This window comes from Cupressus sempervirens, chromosome 5 (assembly GCF_028749045.1).
Source record: "Cupressus sempervirens isolate cs-2001-9-10 chromosome 5, ASM2874904v1, whole genome shotgun sequence".
Taxonomy (NCBI): domain Eukaryota; kingdom Viridiplantae; phylum Streptophyta; class Pinopsida; order Cupressales; family Cupressaceae; genus Cupressus; species Cupressus sempervirens.
Window position 1 is genome coordinate 529,857,538 of NC_143122.1, and position 5,922 is coordinate 529,863,459.

The 5,922-nt window shown below is 31.3% G+C and overlaps 1 pseudogene; it reads right to left on the reverse strand.

The window, feature by feature from the left end:
- Positions 1 to 3,897: 3,897 nt before the first annotated feature.
- LOC149557033 (T-complex protein 1 subunit delta pseudogene) lies at positions 3,898 to 4,944 on the reverse strand (annotated as a pseudogene).
- Positions 4,945 to 5,922: the final 978 nt, after the last annotated feature.

A 5,922-nucleotide genomic window follows, 5' to 3' on the forward strand; every position in this document is an offset into this window, starting at 1 on the left:
TGGAAATTGGGTGTCTAACGGTGAAGAGAACATAGCATTCTACAAAACAATTTCCTGAGATTACAAAATAGCCTTATTTGTGAAATTTATTCTGAATGCAAACATTGGTGTCTCATTTCTTAGCCAACCAATAAGCCACTTTTCTATTTCATGAATATTCAAACCTCCTTTAGATGTATTGCTGGAATCATGATCAGCTTTTCCACCCTTGTTATGACTCTGTCTTTTGGATTATCAGGCTTTTAATTAAATTTTTAATTGTCTTCCTAACATTATGTGGCAATGTTATTCTATTTTCTTATATTATATATGAATTTTTCATTCAAAATCTTGACTTTATCTTTATATCACTGTCTTGGAGCATCGACAACATCATTGAATATAACTATCCCAGCCTTGACTATAAATTTTTACTCTTCTAATCATTTTCAACACCAACATGGATATCTGTGTATTGGATGATGATTGAGAGGTTATTCAAACTATGTATTTATGTCATACATACGTGTGTTGTTTAAATTTCCACTCCCAAATAGTCACCTGTATATGTCATTTAATGTTATCATCACTATAGCTTCATGTCCACTATGTGATATATTTATCATAATCTTTGTCTTATTTAAGTCTGAAGAATTATGTAGCAACATTTATGTCCTTTACACAAAGTGATGTCTTCTTGAGAATAGGGAGAAAAGATTCATTTTAAATCTATATGTTGACTATTTTACTTCTTAAATATTGTTGTGTTGATTACCTATTTAGAAAGAAACATTTTTTCATTAAATAAATCTTTACTTTATGATAATCATTCATAAATTGTGAACTACAATTCATCAAAATCAATGTAAAAATCATTCATCAATTGGCATCCCTAAAGAAGAAGAAAAACCTTGGATCAAGAGGAGGCACATAGTACACCATTGAGACTTCATGTTGATAACAAAATGGATCAAATTACAATCATGGCCTAGCCCAATATAGATGTTGAAAACATGCAACCAAGGTATGACATTTATTCTGACTTTTGTAAAAATATTTTTGATCTTGTGCTAGCATCCATTTCACATGAACTCAATAACATGGTTGAGTCTTCCTATGTTCGTACTCAAGTTGATAGTGTTGCACATTAGATATTCGCATATATCAACTCCAACCATTTCCTACGTTAAAGAACATTCATATATAGGATATGTCTCTTGACCTCACATATTCGTTCCTACTTATTCGATCAAAAAAAAACTCTAACTATTGACCTTCCAAATTTTCAAAAAAAATTGCTCAACAACAATATATTTGTTGCATGACAACTTTTTGTCAATTTTTGCAACCTTTTCATATTTCTAATCAAATGCCTTCCCAGGTGATAAAATTACATATGCAAATATATGTATGTATGTATGTATGTATGTATGTGTATATATGTATGTATGTATATGTATGTATGTATGTATATATGTATGTTTGTATATGTATATATGTATATAAGTATGTATATATGTATATAACTATGTATATATGTATATAACTTTATCACTTGTAACTATAGTTTTCAAATAGTACAAACCACAATAGTTTCTTATAATTCTATGGTTCTCTTTGTAAATTTATAAAATTGAAGTTTAAAAATTAATTGCATTTATGTACATCTTTTTCAAGTTTGATATTTCTCATTTTCCTTATTCATGATCCAAGAATAATTTTTCAAAACACATACTAACCATTTGGAGATTTATCCAAAAAAATGTAAGAACGATTGTGGAAAAAGAGCTAAAAAAATGATTGTGCACGATAATCATCTTTTTACATTTTTTTTTGCACAATTGTTCTTACATTTTATAATTTTTGGTGAGAACAAAATTCCAAACTAATCAGCTAGGTGATCCAAAATTAAATCATAATTGGTTGAGGCATGTTTAAATACCTTATTTCACATGTTATTGAATGTTTATTGAATGTTGGGAAATTGTAGTGCAGATACTACATTTGTTTGGTTGTTGGCATTAATAAAAGAAACATATTATCACATTCAACAATAAATTACATTTATTTATTTATTTGTATTTATCCGCCTGTCTTTTGACAATAGTAAAATAATCTCTAATAATTTATCGTAGAAATGTGTGTGGTACGTGAGAAAGACGTTATTTTCTCTTCATGTGATAGAATTAAGCCAATAAGCATCCAATTCCACTTGGAACGAGTACTATTTAATTGTATTAAGGTCAACAATTCTAAACTTTGACCACATTAAACAATTAGTTTTCCCCTCAAATCTAAACAACCTTGTGTTCTTTGACATTACAATATGTCAACAATAGTAACAACTCCATTTCACACACTATGCAATTCTCTCTATATAATTGATTGATGTCCATTTGTTTTCTAAGGTGCATTATAACCTTCTTCCTTCTCTCTTATTGTTCTTCCTCTAAATAAAATTAACATCTTCATAATTCATCTCTATCCTATTTTGAGGGTGATAATGAGAAGAGATTGTATAGCCAATACATTTATGATGACGGTGTTACTTCTCATCACAATCCCAACAACCCAACCAAAATCATATCTACACTGCAGTTTACCAACAACCCAACCAAAATATTACTTTGAAATTTCTAGAAGGGAAAAAATTGATTGACAGGTGATTTGAAGCTAAATGTTTTATCATCATTTTTTCTTCATTTTAGGAATATCTTAGTTCAATTCTTTCTTTTTCAAAGGATAGATAAGATATATGAAAGTGTAAATAATTCATTGTTCTCTACTCTTTACTTAAACTTGTCTTTTGAGTTAATGGGAACATGTTTTGTTTAATGGTTTTTGAAATTAACTATGTTTATGCAAAGTTATCATTGTTCTATTTATATGACAACTTTTTGTCATCTCATTATTGTGGAATTCAATGCATTTAAGATAAATAACAGGGAGAGATGGACATGCATGTGTACTTAATTTTTTTTTCTTCCTTTCTCTGCCATGTGATGTGAATAAAGTTCTATAAAGTTCTACAGAGGAAGAAAATAAAGAGCCAAGGTATGTTGCACTGAATATTTTGTAATGAATTTGTGGCAAGTGGTGCCAATTTGATCTCATGCTTAGTATGTTTATATGACATTGGACTCTATTTTGGTGAAGTAATTATCAAGTTAAATTTTTCAATTTGTTTTCATTTTGAGCTCCACAATGGTTTGGCAAAGAATGATTTCTCATTTTGTTTAAAAGATAATACATAATGAATAATATAGATAATACACATGATAAGAATAAGTTTAGCAAATCAAGACCAACAATATTGTCAAAATAATAAATTTAAATTATTAAAGACATTCATTTTTAGTCTCATGGATCAAAATGCACTATCTAAGTAACAATTTAACAAAAAAACACCAATTGTGTTGTATACATGCTAGTTCCAGAAGCATCTCTTGCAATCACAACCGATGTCAAATATTTTTAGACTTGGTAGCAACTTCTCCAAACCAACATCTTCTAAAAGAAATTTTTATATGTACCAATAAAATTAAAATTGAAACCTCAACTAAAGGTCCAATAGTTGCAACTAGGGCTTCCTCAGAATCTATTCCAAAACTTGCAACAACAACTATTGCTAGTTCAAAGTTGTTACTTGATGCAGCAAAAGATTGTGTGATAGACTAGGGATATGGTATTTTATGAAAAAGTGCATATAAGTTTCAAATAGCCCAATTCATGTCAATGTCACTGGTCAAAACCTCTTCAACCAAATTAGCATGTCCCAGCTTCTCCCCCCTAAAGTGTTCAATATTAGATGGTAATGAACTCAATTTTATCCCTTTCCACATCCTTGACCACCAAAATCTTTTCCTTGGATAGATAATACAATGAAAGATAAATGACGACATCTTATAGAATATTCTTCTAGATCAATAGCAATTTGCATCTAATGGTTGTGATCTTCTTTATCATACCCTGAATATAATTTTTCTCCTCCTTCAAAATCCTATCCATCATTGTATAATTAGAGACCACAATGTTCTACTCAATGTTCATCTTGGGAGGCAAAATATAGAACTATATTGTGCCAATCTTTGCATTCTCAATCCTAGTGGGGCCTCTAGCCACATGGCTTGACTTCTTATCAAACACCAAACCTGTGTTATCTTTATATCATCAATAGTCCCACCCAATTTTTGCAAAACTTTGATGTCCCTCAAATCCACAATGTCAAGCTTCACAGGGTCGACAATATTCATGATGACATCAACAACAAGTGGGGCCAATAAGGTAGAATACTAGCTAACAACCTTCCTATTCAAAGAAGTGCTCACACTTTTCACCAAAGAGTCACGGTTTGTCAATTTGACAGGAATAGCCATGGTAATTAAAACTCAACAACCTTCTCAGAGGCCCTATGAAATGCCTATGACATAATGGTAGGATGAACACCCTTAGACATCAAATTCATGCATTATTTAAGAATTGCACCATTGATGAAAACAACTATTGTCAAGTTGTCACTAGTAACAATATCCTGAGATTTCAAAGCTCTACAAGCGTATTAGCAACTAGCTGATATACCTATATTTTGCTAAGAATGGTGGTTCCATTGTTGGTGATTATCACATCACTTGAGGAGGTGCACAGCATCTTGTCCATGCCCTTGGGACCTAGTGAGGTTCAAACTGCATCTACAACAACGTTCACTGCAATGATGTTGGCACGCTGACTGACATCACTGCACTTGGTCTCAATGTATTTTTTTTTTGTCTTGGAAGCTAGTGCTACCTACACATGTTGCATTATGGTTTCCATTTTCAACTTCTTCCAAAACTTCTTTGTGCTAACTTCACCTCTTAAAACCCTAGCAACAAATAAGTAGATTGAATACCCTCTAATGAAACTTCAAGTGTCAAATCAAATCCCTCTCACTTGAACAAGTTTTTTCTTACTTCTTCTTGTTGTCATTGGTCAATCCAAAGACTATACGATGAGCTCAAGTAAAAATGATGACTCCAATATAGAGCCCATCCATGAGAAAGAAAATGGAAATTGTTGAGAGTCAACTCCAATATGAGAAAGACAAAGATAACTGAAATCTCTAACATTCTACTAAACAAAGCATGGAAGATGACAGAGGAGTGGAGGGGAAACTAATAGTCCACAAAAAAAAAAAAAATGAAGACACATAAAAAAACTAAAAATGTACCAATATGATTGAAAATATGCTAAAGGTATATTTTAACTGGCAATTTTTTTATTTTGAAAACTCTAACTTTCGTCAAAACTTTGACGTAGTTTTTCATTGATGGTATACCAAACTCATCAAATCATCTCTAGTTGGTGTTGATAGTTCAACAAGCTTTGTCATTGATGGTATAACAAACTTGTCAAATCATCTCTGGCTGGCATTGATAGTTCAATATTTTGAATTAGTTGTTTTGCGTTGGCATGTGACATAGATGGGGAAGATTTTTGACAGATATTGCCATCAATAATTATTGGCTATGGAATGCATCAAAATTTTGATGCAATTCTAGTGACATTGACTTTTGATGTTTAACTATCAAAATTTTGACCAAAACTGCATCAAAAAATAGGTCTAAATTCACTAGTGTTTCAGGATCATAAGATATTGACAAATAGCTAAACTATAAGAGCCTTAAGCATATAATTTCTTTCGATGTAAGATGTTAATAGGATCAACAAGTTTTTCCCCTTCAAGAGTAGAGAGTTGTTAGGCCCTAGAGCCAAATGTTGTTTTAATGATGTAAGGACCCAACCAATTGGGCTCAAAATTTCCCTTCGATTCCCTTTTTTGTTGATTCTTAGGGTTCTCTCAAAGAATGAGTTTACCCACGTGGAACTCATGAGGATTGAATTTTTTGTTGTAGCTACTAGATATCTTTTTTTGATAAGTACTCATGTGATCAAAAGTGTCCTTTT